General features: G+C 35.0%; 1 long non-coding RNA gene across 1 annotated transcript in view; it reads left to right on the top strand.

The window, feature by feature from the left end:
• Window positions 1–16,786, top strand: part of LOC112482564 — a 133,785-nt gene extending 116,999 nt beyond the window's left edge. Inside the window, exon 3 of the long non-coding RNA XR_003047350.1 lies at window positions 16,634–16,786. This is a non-coding gene — a long non-coding RNA (uncharacterized LOC112482564). The remainder of the gene's footprint in view (window positions 1–16,633) is intronic.
• The last annotated feature ends 221 nt before the right edge of the window (window positions 16,787–17,007 follow it).

Below are 17,007 nucleotides of genomic sequence, written 5' to 3'. Positions count from 1 at the left end.
TGATGTTCCCAATAGCCCTGAAAAGTAAGCATGGGGTTATTACCTCTTATCTACTTACCTGCAAAGAAAAGGGGTCTAGGAAGATTCGATGATTTTCCCAATGTCACACAATGAGTTATGAAACCAATTATTGGTCTGGATGCTCCACTATCATCATGAGCTGATCTCCAAGCCCTCCCTCTCCCAAGTCTGGTTAACCTATGCTACTTTGGGCCAGGTTACATTTCATTAGGCAGCATAAAAGGAAAGGAAAGAGCTCTTTGATAAGTTGACTCTTGGCTGGAGGTAGATGGAAGCAAACCTCTTTCTGACTCTAAAGGTAAGCATAAAAGTCTAGTCTTAGTCAACATCTCAGCCCACCACTGTAGAGTTGAAAGTTTCACCTATGTCCTTTGTCAGAGGAGGGTATCTTCTTGGCCCCACACTCAGCGGTTTTCAATCCTGGCTAACCTTTAGAATCCTAGCGAGATTTTTAAAAATTCAGATGCATTAGCTTTACTCTCTATGAATCTAAGATGAGGCTTAAACATTTCATATTTTTGAAAGTTCCCTGGGTGACTAATTTGCAGCCAGGATTGAGATCCGCTGATATAGCTGAAATGGAAGCAAGACTGTTATAAACTGGCATAGAAGCAGCCTTTTTTCTTCCTCAAACTAGGTAAAAAGAGCATGTCTGTTGACAGTCCCAACCATTTCTATGTGGAGGCCTTGTATAATTTCCAAACAAGCCAGAAAGTTGTGTCTACCAGGGAATTCCTGTGGGCTATTATTAAAGGGCTTATGGTTAACTGATGGGCTGAATTAATGGTGCACATTAAGGCAGATTGAACCTCAAAATTTGGGCAGATTAACAAAGTGACCAATGTGGAGGTGCAGATTTCGACTTTAACTTTGAGTTTCCTATCTCTTACAAGACAAGCACTGGTGGCAATAAAAAGGATGCTTTCTTTCCTTTCCCAGTCAAGTGTGCATGGACCGACCAGCCCTTATAAAAACTTGGGTCTATCCAGATAGACACAGGACGAGTGCTATAATTAACTTGGGTAAGCAAAGTAATAAACAGCAGGCTGAAAAACAACTTCTAGAAATCTACAAGGGTCCTAGGGTCTGTCCTTAAACTACCCCTTCCCTTAATAATCCCCTGCATAAGGAAACTCCTAGGAATTATACCGATAGCTAAAATTTCCTCTCCTGGTATTAAATCTGATTGCATGTGTGTTTGCATGTGTTTGAATCCCATCAACAAAACACTTAAGAATAAGTAAATTTGGTAAAGTGGATAAGTTAGTAATAAATAATGCATTTTATATAAAAATGAGGTGATTATGTTATTCAAAGTTACATTACTAGAGGAAAAAATTAGATGGTGCCCCTTTACAGGGTGGAAAATATAATTTGCATCTGAAATTTCTATTTCAGCAAGGATATATTTACCCTATCCTACCTGGAGTAAGGGGATATATAATTATTAATTAATCTTTCACAGCTAAGCACATGCATAAATGGATTCATACTCAGAAAACCATTGTTACTCAAAAACAACTGAAAAGTCTCCACAATTTATAAAAGTCACGGGTATGAATGAATCTACAATACACCAAAAACAAGTCAAGAACTTGCCTTTATTATATTAGAAGGGTAAAAAATCTCATTTATTCCATTTTATTCAAGAGGTATTTCTTGAGGGTCTACAAAGGGTTTGGCTTTGCTGAGAGTAAAAAATAATAGAATATCTCTTCATAACTACAAAACACATACTAAATAAGTAGAGAATGCTACTCAATATAATAGAATTATTGTATTAGACAGCATATATTAAATTTCCTATTTAAACATATGCTATTACCAAAAAAGAAAAACAGAAAGTGGAATATGTCAGCAGTTGGAAGGATATAAAACAAAGTTGGTCAGAGCCATAGGACCTTTCACTATTTCCTTATTTTAACCAATCTTCATAAAACAGCAGTTTTATTAGTAGTAGATATTGGTGGCCAATTGCCATCAAATCAGGTCTTGCTTTCTTACTCCAGAATCAAATATCATTCAGAATGAGATCCATCCATCCCAATTTTTCATGTCCCATCCCCAAATTTTGTATCCTGTAGTCAGACCAAATTCTTTCATGCTGTTTTGTAACTCTTCTACCCAGGCCCTTGATCACACAGGTCCTTCAGGCCTCAAAATCCTCTGGCCACTCCATTCCACTTCTCGAACGTGAACCCTCTCCCTTACTCCTCCCTCCCCCACACGCACCCACACCTACTCAGTTCATACTCATCCATCAAAATTCATCCAAAAACAGGAAATTTTCTCTGACAAATCCAGGAAAAAGAAGCAGTTTGGATCACTAGAAATGTGTATTATAGATTCTAAAATATTCTTTTTTAAGGTTCACTTCTGAAAGAGATACAAATAGTATGTTTTTTGTCAAAACTAATTTCTAACTCTTGCTTAATCAGCCAGAAAAGACACTGCTTGTTAGCTAGTTCAGGGGTGAACTGTGTAAAAAGAAAGCCATGTGTAAAAAGGAAATTCAGTCTTTTCTGAGGAGAATAGAAAGTTATTCCCTGCTATTAGAAAAAGATAGCCATGATGAAGTTCTTAAAGGTACCTATAATTTCTGTTATGTACAAAATAAATTACCTTCTCTTCTGATTAGCTGATTGGCCTGAGAAAGACAATCTTACCAGCCTAGGTTGGTTTAAAAGCCTTGGCTTTATATGTTACATGCAAAGGCTTGTTACTATAAAACAATTTTAGTGAGTTAAAAGAAATATTCTGTTTAACATATTTATCAGGATCATAATTGAGAATACATGAAAAATAAAAAATAGTGAACAAGGAGCTAAAACAAAGCCAGAAATTTGCTTTCTTTAAGAGCCTGTTATATAGAAATTGTTTTTAATTTACTTGTTGATTAACACATAATTTCTCAGCTTTCTTTAAATAAAGGGATACTCACATACACACAAAGAGAAAGAGAGATTTAAAAAAATGTTCCTCTAAGTTAATTAAATCTGATTTAAAGTTCACCCTTAACTGGGAAAAACACCTCTACCTGATGGTGCTATATGCTTAGATATAGGAATCTATCCAAGAGGACATAGATCACATGCAAACCTAAATAAATATGTTCATAATAATAGCACAGAATTTTTCAAAGTCATGGCTTTACATTTTGGTATAAGAATTGGCTCATTTATAAACAACCATGTCTTTCTAACTGAATTTTCTAAATTTCTAGATTTATTTATTCAAATAAATCAAGCAATGATACTGGCTCTTATTGAGGTTATAAATATCTTTGAGTAAAAAATTACTCTCACTCAGAAACCTCTTGATTTACCCAATGATCCAGCAAACAGCTATTTTAAATATTTAGATTTCCTTTAAATTATATATTATACAGACTCCCAAAAATGAAGAAAGAAATATCATATTAGTTGTGTGCCACTACAAAAGGCAGGAAAATGAGAGACAAAAGTGCAGATTTTTATCAATATAGGACACGACAGAGTGTTTTGTAACTTCGTTCTGGTGATTTAACCCATTTAAACAATCTAGCTTTGTTGCAGAGAGGTGTTATCTTCTCTTTTTAACTCATTCTCTGTCTCATTGTGGAATGTTAAACAGCAGAAATATACCCATTTGACCTCGAATGTAGTCTTTTATCTTGGCCTGGTTGTTTTGATCCAACACTGGGGAGACAAATCCATCTAGTTACCCTAGTTCTTTCTCAATGTGCACACCACTTGTGTGAGTAAATCTGAAGGACCCAAGGCAGAGTACAGTAAATACATTGTTTGGCATTTTCTTTCTCAGCAAAATAACAATTCCCACTTAGAGCACAGGGGTGTTATGAGGATTAGTCACATTAAATTTCAATTACAGTTCTTTGGAAATAGGTTACCATGGCCAACCATTATGGTTGGTAAACTCATTTCTCTGAACTGGCACTTTAACAGCCCAATCCAGAATGAGGTGGAACTTACCATTCATTCAAGCCTGTGACTTTATTTCTGAGCTGGTCTGTTGTTGTTTACTGGTGGTGTGATAATTTCCAGAAGCTGAGAAAGGAATTCATATAGTAAAGATGACATGTACGCATTTGTTCTTTTTCTATAATTCCACTACTAAAAATCTATCCTAGGAAAATAATGTAAAATACAGAAAAATATTTTTGTACAGAAATACTTCTGCAGCATTAGTAAATACTTCTGAGACCTAAAAATTTAATAACAATGCCTGAGACTAGAGAAGGGATTAATTCAATTATCATAGAAGCATATGCTGAAACATCATGCAGCTATTATACGCTATGTTTGCAAGAAGTTTTAATGACAAGAATAACTGTTTTTCTTACAATGTTAAGTGCAAAAAAGAACACAAAATGGTATAAATGATATGCTATCAACTATTATGTATGCATAATATATAATATTTACAATATATACATCAGGATAAGACTAGAAAAATAATAGAAAATGTTAACATTAGTCAATGGCCAGGGGATTATACATGATTATTTCCTTTTTAATACTATCTTTTCATTCCCTGCTTACTACAAGGGGCATTTATCACATATTACAAACAACAACAACAACAACAAATACACAAACACACACAAAACACTGGAGATGGAGTCAGAAAACTTATTTTCTAAACTATCCTACCCTTGTAAGTTGAATGACATTAGGCAAGTCTCTACTCTATGCTTTATTCATAGACTGGCAATTTTACCTTATAAGATTGTGCTAAAATTAACTGATATAATGCATTTGAAATCACTTTTTAATAAGAAAATCCCATAAAATTACATACTAATATTTCTTTGAGGTGGAGAAAACAAATTTTCCTAGTTTTTCCAGATCAGCCTACATAATGAAGACAGTTTTGCCATCATTCTTCCTGCCACCAGTTGGAATTCTGACCATCAGGAAGGAAACTGTGTAGCCTACAGAAAGCCTGGTCCTGTAGACTAAGTAAACAAAAGTGTGATGCAAATAATTTATCTTAGTAAACAACATGTTTTTTCATTGTGTTTCAATCTTGCCTTGAAATTAACAGCCATAATTTTAAAATTTTATGAAGTGATACTAGGACATTATAATTCTCATTCAATTTCTATCACTGACCCAAACAGTGGAAGGAAAGAAGGAAAGAAAAAAGGAAGGAAGGCAGGAAGGAAGGAAGGAAGGAAGGAAGGGAGGAAGAGAAGGAAAAAAGGAAAGGAATTTAGAAAAAAAAGAAACTCAGAAATATGGTTCCCAAATTTACTGCAAGGAAGGTTAGGAAATATAATTTCTCTATATGCTGAGGAACAAGAAACAAATGGTGAACAAATCACCTTTTCTCTACCACAGACTCCTAAATAAAGAGAGAAATAATGACTCCTCAGACCTAGAGGAATCAGAGGACTTTGGCCAATAATTCACTTATGGTTGAGTCTAGTTTGGGAAGGGCATAGATAGTGTATATCCTAGAGATATCTCTTAAAACTTTCAGAAAGTTATAAAAAAAAAATCATGGGATTCATAAACTATAGAAATCTTGTTTGCTTTTAGAAGTCAACATTTAAACAATCTATACCAGATTTTGGGTCTTCTAATCCACAGAAGCATGGCTATGCATTGGACCTAATTCCATTCTTATATCCTGGCATGCATTCAATTCACATTCTAGCATTTTCCTGATCTCCTAGAAGAAACATTTTAGGCTTAACACATAGTTTGACAAAGTTAATAAGATTTGAAATCAGTTTCTAGCTTGTAAGCCAAACCAAAGAGAACAAGAAGCTGTTAAGAGAAAATAAAGTCAAAAACACAGGGACGAGAACTGGATTCCGTAACTTGGATCACTGAAACAGGAGATCAGGATCAGGAGGTTAAGGAAAAACCATCACAGTCCTGGTTCTGGAGCTAGAACAAAGTCAGGCCAGAAAAATGAGTCTAAGAGGTGAGCCCCTAATGGCCTAGTGAGGTTGCACATGGAGCTCCCAGATTTCCTGAAAGACACCTCTATTCACACAGAAATCTAGTTCATGCCAGGTGCTGGACAGCCCACACTCCAGTCAAATATTTGCATTATCAAGACCCTTAGCCTTGGAGATTTATGTTGTACTCACATCTCAGATCTAATGACAAGCTGGGATTTTTCCATTTGCTTTACTTTCGCAAATGGTTGATAGAGAAAGAGATTCATCCTAATAATAATTTTTCATTACTAACAGCCAAAAAAAAAAAAGAAGAAGAAGAAGCACACGATCAAAAGTTTTTATTTTTCCTTTCCTTTCTTTACAGCAGAAATATGTATAGAATTTGTCCTGAAATATCAGGCTGCTCTGTTATCCAGATGGCCATACTCAATGGCTCCCAGTATTTAGTTACCTCCCTTCTCAATTGAATATTAACATAGAACATCTTTCTTCTCAGAAGACTTGAGGTCACCTTGGGCCTATTTATCACTATTTATTTGAAATATTACAGGATTTGAATCATACGGCTGAAGAATAGAAATATGTCATTATTATTTCATAATAGATCCTTTATTATTAATAGTTGTTTGTGCTGCCTGACCTTGGAATCACTTTTTTGCATGATTGCATATCCCTGTGTCCAAATGTGGCTCTTGGCCTTTTGAATAATATTCTGCTTCTTTATGCAAACTTTTCTGTCTTGGCTAGCCAGAGGCTTACTATGGACTGATCAGAGTAAGGAAGCGCTACAGCACGTATGTATTTCTAAGTGCCTGAGCTAACATGGGACAATGATAATGAGGACCTAATTGAAAGAGCCTCAATTAGGTCCTCATTATCTGGGGCGGTTGGACTTAGGATTATAGAATGTGCAGACATCTGATGTCAGATTCTTGCTTTAAAAAAAAAAAAGATTAAGAGTATAGGTTTTATTGGATTGGGGCATTAGAGTTCTTGGGAAATGAGAATGATTTAAAATATGGTTTATGTGTTTCCCTTGGAGGAGACTTTAGTCTTTGTTTTGCGTATGCCTCTCTCACGATGTAGAAGATTCAATTCAGAGCCAGTACATATTTGTCACAGTTTAATAAAAAAATAATAATAATAAACCAAAAAAAAAAAAAAAAAACATTTGAACAATCCCCTTTGACTTCACTGTTTTACCAACCTTACTTAAAACAGGTCACTTCCTCATGATGTACATTATAGCCCTGGAACTTATTTATCTTATAACTGGAAGTTTGTGCGGATTGATGGATGTTAACTAAACTTATCCTGATAGCCATTTCACAATATATATATACATATCACAGTATTACATTGTATGCCTTAAACTTATACAATGTTATATATCAAGTATATATCAATAAAACTAGAAAATAAAATCATATAATAAATATTTCACTTCTCATCTCTCTCTCGACTTCCCTACCTCCATAGGCTGTCCACTTCCTTCCCAGCCCACTACCCACAGGTCACCTTCCCACCTTCTGATTGCTAAGGAGTAACTATAGAGCAAAATGAGGACTTCGAGGCTCACTTTTTCTAGAACTCTTCTTTGTCCTCTCTTTATCTGGTGATGCCCCCACCCTGTAAAGTGTAGCTCCTCCTCATCATCAGCAATGTCTAGATAATGAGAGAAATCAAGAGTCCTTCAGAGATTGACATGCAGACTCAGCCTAGAATGATGAGGCCAGACTGGTTTAAGTAACTGCTTACTTTATCTTAACTTTATCCTTACTTTATCCTAACTCATTGTTAACACATCTATTCATAGTTTCCAAGTCATGATATGGAAAAGTTAGGGAATGAGGAATGTGTGTTTGATGTCTTCCATTTTCCTGTGTTAATGGAACCACCTTTCAACAATACCATGGTTTTCATCAATTTGATCATTTTAACTGGAGTTCGAGGAAGGGAAATATGAGTCTATATAGAGAAAGAAGTAGTTAAAGATATCATTCCTTTGGTTAAAGAGTACTCTGACAATCAAATACAATACGAAACTAATTTTCTCCACTTTAATAGCCAGCTAACATCTATATCATAGCACAAACTTTTCCCCAACATTAGTCACTATGGACAGTAAAATTAGCCCCATTCTACAGTTAGAAAAATGGAGACACAAAGCATTCAAGGATCTCATCCAATATAACAAAAGAGCCAGACACAAGGCAATGGTTTACAGATGCAGAGTATTTTTCAAAGAAGAACAAATCATATTAACTTTGATGTAACATGTGTAGAACTAACACAAATGTTTGCCTTTGAGACTTACAATAGTCAGAGGGGGAAAAATCTTTTTCATCTTTTTTATTTTAAAATTCCTCTCGGTATGTAGTCACTTCTCTAGGACCAGGCCAAAGTATTCTTTTATGAATAACAAATTTGCTAAATACATTATGCAACAAGTTAAGTTAAAATTCCCTTGTAACAAATCTTAAATGTTTCTTCCTCTTTTTACCAGTTTTTTTCTGGGCGAAAAACACAGGCAGATGACAGTGGTCATGACCAAGGGCTTCCTCTTTCGTCCCAAAACCAGTAGACTGGAATAGTTGTGGAACAGGGAAGTCACAGCAGTCCTTATCTAGTGAGTCACACTGACTGTGTGCCAGGCACAAAGGATTTAGCCCTCAAGTGGCTTTCTGACCAGAGGTGATAGATAAGACAAATGTGCTCTTAAGAGTGAAAACGTATGGTCACAGAAGCACATAGATGGCCATCAGACTTGGCTTGGGGACCAAGATATGACTTGTGGAAGAGGTGAAGCCAAAGAATTATCTAACATATGAGTAGGAATTAGCCTGGTGAAGGAAAGCGGGTAATGTTCTAAGAAGATGGAATGAAATGTGAGAGGACCTCGAGGTGAGAGAGCTTGCAGGATATGAGAAGAACCCAAAGACATCCACTGTTGATGGGAGTGATGGGGAGTAAGGACAACTTACCCATTAGAATATTTTTTTCTTTTGTATTTTTGATACATTAAATTTATGGACCCTTAGTAGTGTGCTAAGTTGAAAGATAAGACTAGGTCTAACAACTGACACTGCATATAAACTTATGGATAAATAAAAAGATTTGGATATGGACAAAGACTGAATATTTTCCTTAAATTATAGGTTTTCTCTTGAGTTGTTCTTCCTATGGTAACTGGATTTAAATCCAAGTACTATAGGACTGGCATTGAATTTAACCAGCTCATTTATTTCATTCACGTAGGACCTCAAACTCACTCTTTAAGAGTTCAAAGGAATTTTTTCTAAAAGCTCTAACATTTCCATTCTATCCAAGTAATTTCCCCCTGTTCCATTAGTTTTTATTAAGATATTTATTGACATTATTTTCTTGATTTTGGGGAGAACTGCATATTCATTTTAGGAAACTTGAAATATATAGGAAAGCTATATAGAAGAAAATAAAATCACTCACAATACCACCAATGCTGATAACCATTGTCAATTTTAACTTGTATGGAGTATTCATTATATTTCTTTTCTGAGCTTTTCAATGAAAGTATTTCTTAATAAATTTTTTAATAGTTTAGGTGTATTTCTTCTTTTTTGTACTCATATATATATGATGTATATTCCATTCATTTTAAAAGAATTTTTAATTACATAACTTATGAATACCTTCTTATTTAGCAAGCTTTTATAAAACTGCATCTCGTTTAACTAGATCTAGTGTAACTTTTGGCCCTGTTGAATATAATTGTAAACTATAGAGCTGTTGTATTTCAAAGAGCTTGGGGCTCATGTAGGCCTCTATTCATTAGTTTTAAAATATCACTGTGAAATGACATGGGTGGCAATTATTATCACTATATTATAGATGCGGTGCCCAAAGCAAACAGCAGTTATGTAACCAATGCAGGGCTAGAAATAAATTGGAGTTATTTGGAAAGTAGGTAGAGTAAAAATTATAGATGAAATTAAAAATTGGTGATTTATATTTCTATTCAAAATTCTCATCTCTTTGCAGTGATAATGCATAAATTATACTGACCCTCTGTTATTTTACCATGAATTAAGAACCAAATCTGACCTTAGGAAGTCTACATGTATATCAATGGAAACTTAAGCCAATTGCACGTGAAGAGTTGCTGCCCCAAATCTTGTCTGAAATTAGAGCTATTAAGAATTCTAAAAGATTAAGTTGAATATGGATGTTGAAGTTAAAATACATATAAATGAGTAAATGTGCAAACACACACACACACACACAGAATTTTAAGACCAAAAGTACCACCAGAGCAAATTCCATGATATTTTTATTAGTAATCTTTACTTGGGCACAATTTCACTTGAAGCTGGTGAGAATCTTTCTCCTGAGTCAAGCCTGCAGAATAAAGCCTGTTGGGAGTCAGCAAACCACAACAGAAGTCTTCAGATCTCTGGTGCTTCAGGATACACATACTGAACACTGCAGGGGACTGGAAAGGTTTTTTTGTTGTTGTTGCTTGTGCAGGCTTGCACAATTGTCAGCGGATATAACCCTTGCCTTTCTTTGAAGTGTGAGCTATCAAAAACTAAATAAACCAGATGGAGTTGTTCTGATTCAAGGTGGTTGAGCAGACCAATGCCTGAATGATACATTTTTTAATGATGGAAATAGTATTACAAATTTACTACATCTAATTTGTACCTTCCTTTGAAAAGGTGGAGCTGTCAAAGAAATTTTTCTCAAGTGCCTTTCCTTCTGAGAATAAGTAATAAAATTGAAAATAAGAGAAAGGTAGGTGAACAGGACAAATAAACAGAGACTCATGGACACAGACAATAGACTAGTCATTACCAGAGGGTAAAAGTGAGGGAGGAGGGGGAAGGTAAATGGGGTAAAAGGGGTCAAATATGTGGTGACAAAAAGAAATCTAACTATGGATGGTGAGCACACAATGTAAATATATATGCCTTACTGTTAAAATGTACAGCTGAAACTTACTGAATTTCGTTAACCAATGTCACCATAAAAGAATAAATAAATAAAAATTTTAAAAATCAAATAAAAAAAGAAGAGAGAGAAAGGTAGGATGATTGTCCATATAGTACAGAAGTTAGTAAGGGAATGAGGGAGAAATTGTAAACTATGAAACAAAGTGACAAACACTGAGTCCATGGCATTCGAATAACCTCTATTCTTCTGACCAGATAAATATACATTCCTGATCCCGGATTCTTTCCATTCTTGGTGCAATACTTGACCAGGTTTTTGGCATTTTCATCTTTTCTGGGAATACTTCTAAATGACCTAGGGGAAAGTTTCTAAACCAAAGAACAGTTTCAGCAGCAAAAACAAGCCTCAGTATGTACTATGATTGAAACGAAGTAATTGGGCTTTTACTCATGCAAGGATCTATGAGCACATCTGTATTAAGCAGAATAAAATGAATTTGACATCTCTATTTTTAATGTGTGGAAAAAGATTGTTTAAACTTTATTATTTTAACCCTATAAAAGAAAAAATGTGATTAATCATTTATTTGTTAAGAAGGAATTTATTAGATCATTAATGTCAATATTCTAATTTACTCTTATAGAATTAAGTTTTCAATTGTACTATATTTGTTCTATTTATATTTCTGCTTTATTGTAGAAAAGTATAAAACATGTAGAAAAGTATAAAATAACCTCTCTGGGACTTTATTTTTTTCACTTGTACAATGAGGATAATAAGTCCTATTTCAAAGGCTTGCTAAGATAATTAGATGATACAGTGTAAGTAAAATGAACCCAGTGGCTATACATAGCAGATTCTTTCTGATTCATTCCTTTCTACCTTCTTGTCATTTTCTATGGCATTTGAAAATAAGAGTATGAGGATGTCAGTGGATTAATTGTGTAAGGTCCAACTAGTCAGGGCACAAAGCCAGGTATGTCTAAACGAGTTATCATTTCTGAGTGCTAACTACATACCTGGCACATAATAAATGCTCTATAAATATTAGCTATTATCATACCACACACCTCATTTTATCCTCACGATAATTCTGGGGAGTGTTTATTTTCATTCTCATTTTCTAGCTGATGAAACTAAAGTTTGGGAGGTAAAATAACTTGCCCGATGTCACACAGCAGGATGATGACAGAGCCTGAATTTCAACTGAGATCTGCTCCAGAGCTCCTGGCCTCACCAATGCACCATGCTATACCTACCAAATTATCAGGCAGGCAGGCCTTGGGTGAACTCAATCATCTGGAACAGAACAGAGAAACCAGAAGTAAATCGAACGGATCTCTGAAAATAAAAGACAAAGTAACTGGCAATCTCATCTGTGCATTCTAAGAGAAATTCTCAGTAGCTAACTCTAAGCCTATTTATTTACAAGAATAATGCACTTCAGGGACACTTAACAAGCCAAGTTATATGGTTTCATAGCCTCTAGAAGAATCAAAGCAATAAAATTGATGATTGGGACAGGTTGCTAGAGCCAGTTGTCTTCAAAACAATAAAAATGACTTCTGAAAACTTGCCAAATACTGACCCAAAATTTTTAAAAACCATGGTAGCCTGGAGCCATTTTGCATAGGAGTGAATAACCTAAAAACCCAAATAAATAGTCCTCAAAGTATAATTGATATTCATTATAAAGTCATTTAAATTGTTAAGTTGTTAAAACAAAACACAAATGTATTATGCATTTCATAAAAAAAAACAAATTTCATATAAATATTACTTTTTTAATTCGGGGATTTATATAGGAAGTATCAGTGAAAAAGAAAAATGGCTTAAATATACCTCCTTGTTGATCATATTAGCCAAAAGATTATGACAAAATTAATTTTTTCATTATTAACTCTGAAAACTTAACCACATAAATTTTAATCTTTGGCTTTACTGGATCTTCTTCAATCATATATAAATTTTTGAATTGGGTGATCAAAGTTACACCAAAGGCAAGTCTTACATCAGACATTATTCATACATCACTGACTAGTACGGGAAATGGATTCTTGTATGGTTTAAGAAGTTGGCAACTTTTAATTTACCACTAAAATTTTAATATATAGAATAGTCAGGAAGAAAATGAACACATTTTCTGGAAACACATGAATTCCTAAATATTCTTAAGCATTTTGACTAAACATGAAAACATATGTTTTCAACATAAGTTTAATGGCCCTGGAAACTTAGGGACTACAATAGCAGTGGATAAAGTAGCCCGGGAAAATTTCAACAGTATAAAAAGTGACTTGGGATTTTAAAAGGCATAGTTGTCTTCTTTTATCCGTAGCTTTTCGTGTACCTTGGGACAACTCATTTGCTCCCCATAAGAATCACTAGCTCAGTATGACTGACAAGGCAGAATATATTCAGCACCAGACAGCAGGTTACTGAATCCAGCATAAGTCAGAGAGACATTCTCCCACCACTAAAGTCCTTGGGAAGCCCAAAAATAAGGGCTAGACAAAACCGCACCTGAAGGAGGGACTGATTGTCCTTTTACCTGTTCCTTTGTTTTAGAGTATTACTCCAACGCATTTCTTATTTAGTCTCAGACTTCTATTATACATTCCAACTTTATGGTAGCTCCATGCAGATTAAATCAACACATGATCATTCTGTGACTATATTCTCCATGTGAAGACTTTTGGTCTTTCTCCTAGGTGGTCTTGGAGAGACGTGGAAATATCACACAGTGGATTTGGCACACGAGCACAGTGGAAATATCACACAGTGGATTTGGCACATGAGCAGTTGAATGCATCCGACTAAATGCATTCAACTCCTCAGCATTACAAACAATCCTGAAACCAACCCAGTCAGGAAAAGGAGGCCAACGCATGGCATGTATCTAGACCATCATGATGTTTAAAGTCAAATGTAAACCTTTGAACACTCTTAGCAGTGAAAAGAACATGGTGCCTCCTCACCATAAGTAATTTAAAACTAAGCAATACAAAATCTTAAATCACCTTAAAGAAGTTCAACAAAGAACTGATATTTTTTTAAATATTTATTTACATACTTTAAACAATATATGTCAAAAATATATCCTTATTATAAAAAATTTTGGTGACCCTGCTTTGTTGATTTCTCAAATATGGATTTAGCCTATATATTAACCGATATCCGTGGCCAAGCATCACTCACCTTCAATAATGTAGGCCTGGGCCCCCTATGCCCAAAGGCCCAGAAGTATCTCATGGCCACCCACCCACCTTAGCCTCTATTTTTATAAAAGTGTAATGTCTTCTCGTATCCACTTCATGGAGTCAGTTTACATATCACTAAGTTGATTCTTTAAAATACAATTCTGAAAATAAATACTACAGAAATACAAAACATTGTTCTGACCTGCTTCTGAGGTTAATAAATAATTCTCTGGGAATAAATGGTTTAACCAAGTAAGATGAAAAAAGTTAAGGACATTCCAGGACTACTTAGCCAATGTTGTAGTAAATTACAGAGTGACTTGCAAGAATTGCATTGCTTCATATTAAGAATTTCATAAGAAATTAATTTCCAGAAAACAATTTTTTTTTAATTTTACAAGAGTATAAATAGATGATAAAGAAGTCGAGCAGTTAGTGTAGCTAAAAGAGAAAAGAAAAAGTCATCAACTTATACGAGCATACCAATTAGAGCTGACATTGACTCTATTATTCATCCAGCCAGAAAAGCATGAAAAGTGCACCACCGAATATGCTTTTTATCACTTTCCCCCAATGTACTCTATGGTTGGAAATATTTTGTCTATGAAACTGCATTAATTTGCCATTAATTATTTTTGTTTTTTCTTTTTCTTCTTTATTAACCACAATCAATTAGAACTTGTGTTCAACAAGATGTTAATGATTTTGCTTCACTAAGTTGATATAACTAAATTTAAAACTAAGAATTTGATATTTTTGGCAAACTGTATAATCTTATCAAGGCCAAATATTTTACTTCTACTAGCTTTTTATATATATTTATACTTACAAAAATTTATATATGTATAGATTAAGCTACAATATATTTAAATATATATGATAATATGATATAACCTTTAAATAGATTAAAAAATAACTTATGGATCTTGATTATTTATCTTACTATTTCCTTGAGGCAGAAAACTACCTCTCAAACTCAAACTGCTCTTTTCACAGAGGAGAATGTTAAGTCCTAGAGTGATCATTTCCTTCTCCAAGATCAAAAAGCAGTTAAAAATGGAATTTTCCTTTGTTCATATAACACTTCTACATCCAATCCCATCTACTTTCTTGGTCTCTAAGTAAGCACCCATATTAAAAACAAGAAGCTCACAAGAAAAGTGTTCCTATCAAATGACTTGCCTCTTGCCTCTGCTATCCAGGCATCATTACTTGTTCCATAATAGCTTCCTTTATATTTATACCTACCTCTGTTTTACCATTGCATTCTAACAATCGTATTTTGGTCTGCTTCTCCCTCTGGGGTTATGTCTTTCTGATCTCTTTATCCATAGCACTTACTATACTTAGTTTCCCAAGTGTTGATTTGGGGTAGATACAGTTGAGCTGAACTAGACACAATGTTTTGGGGGTTTTTATTTAAATATCTCTGTATGCCAATGATTCCCAAATTAATATCTCAAGACTGACTTTTCCCCGATACTCCATATTCAGACTGACGACTTACATCTACTTGGAGATCTGAAAGGTATTCCAAAATTCCAATATCCAACTGGATGCTTGATTAGCACGCTATCTAAATATATTTCTTCCATCTCAGCAAATAATTGCAATCCTAGAACGCACTTTCTCTCTTTTGCCCACATGCCAATCTCTTTATTTATTTATTTATTTATTTTGGTCTCACTCCTACCACCCTAGTCAAGTCATTATCCTTTTCTTAAAGTTTGTTAGCCTGTTAACTAATTTCTGTTTCTACTCTTGTTCCTATACACTTCCCTCCCTCCAGAGCTACCAGCATGATCTTATGAAAACTGCAATAGGTCATGTCACTCCTCTGAAAACCTTCTACTGGCTTATCATCGCACTTGGAAGTCATCCAAAATCATCTCTAGTCCACACAGCCCAACATTGTCTGTCCAGAATCTCATCTCATGCCGCCCATTTTCTTGCTCACTGAATCCCTGTCACTCCGTTCTTCATTTCTCCAACACATCAAAGTAGTTCTTGCTTTAGAGTCTGTCCCCCATTTGTTCCTTCTGCCTAAAATTCCCTTCCCCAGATCTCTGCCTGGCTGGCTTCTCCTTGTCATTAATTTTCAGCTCGAGCATCATTTAATTCAAAAGGCCTCTCCTGACCATACAATTAAAATAGCCCCTTAACCACAATTTTATTAATTAACTAATTAATTGTTTTTGTTTATTATAGCACTTATAACCACTGAGTATTTTCTTATTAATGTATTTGTGTACTTGTTTATGTTTACTTTTTGGCTCTCCTCACTGGAATGTAAAATCTGACTTGTTCAAAACTTTGCTTCGCGCCTCAACTAGTGCTTGGCCCATAGAAGATATGAGCTTAATAAAAGTTGCTCAGTGCTGTTCAATTCATTTTCTTGCCTTGGCTATTGATAAGTGCAAGGAAAATGAAGTCCTGTCCTCTGAGTCTACTTGAAAAAGATTTGTCAGCTAGGGTCAAGAGATGTCATCTCTCTTCCATTCTCTAACATCTATTTATTGTTTCTGTGAAGACCGATTGTTAATGTGTAGTAACCTTTTGTCCCCAGCAGTTCCATCCTTTGGGCCCTGACGTTGATTTTCCTCATCTTGGTGCCTGAAGAGCCAGAGTGATTCCTTTTGTCCCATTGCCCTGACCATGTGCAGTGATACCCGCAGTGCAGGAGGTGGAAGCCCCCGCTCTTCAGGTATCAGAAGGGGTGACCTGCCTGACCTGCCCCAACAGTTAGATGGGAGCTGCATACAGTACTTGTGTGTACTGCACACAAAATAGTGACTCTTCTCCAGAGCTGGCCTAAGGCCTTGGGTGGGTAGTGACTTAGCTCATTCTGAGATCAGATTTACTTCCTCCACTAGGAAGCACTGGCTCAGAGGGTGGGAGAAACTACAAAACACTATTTTAAGTCTTAGAGATTAGAGATAG

Source organism: Pteropus alecto, unplaced genomic scaffold, assembly GCF_000325575.1.
Source record: "Pteropus alecto unplaced genomic scaffold, ASM32557v1 scaffold185, whole genome shotgun sequence".
Classification (NCBI taxonomy): Eukaryota; Metazoa; Chordata; class Mammalia; order Chiroptera; family Pteropodidae; genus Pteropus; species Pteropus alecto.
Note: the sequence above shows the minus strand (reverse complement) of the source record. Positions and strands in the feature narration are given on the sequence as shown.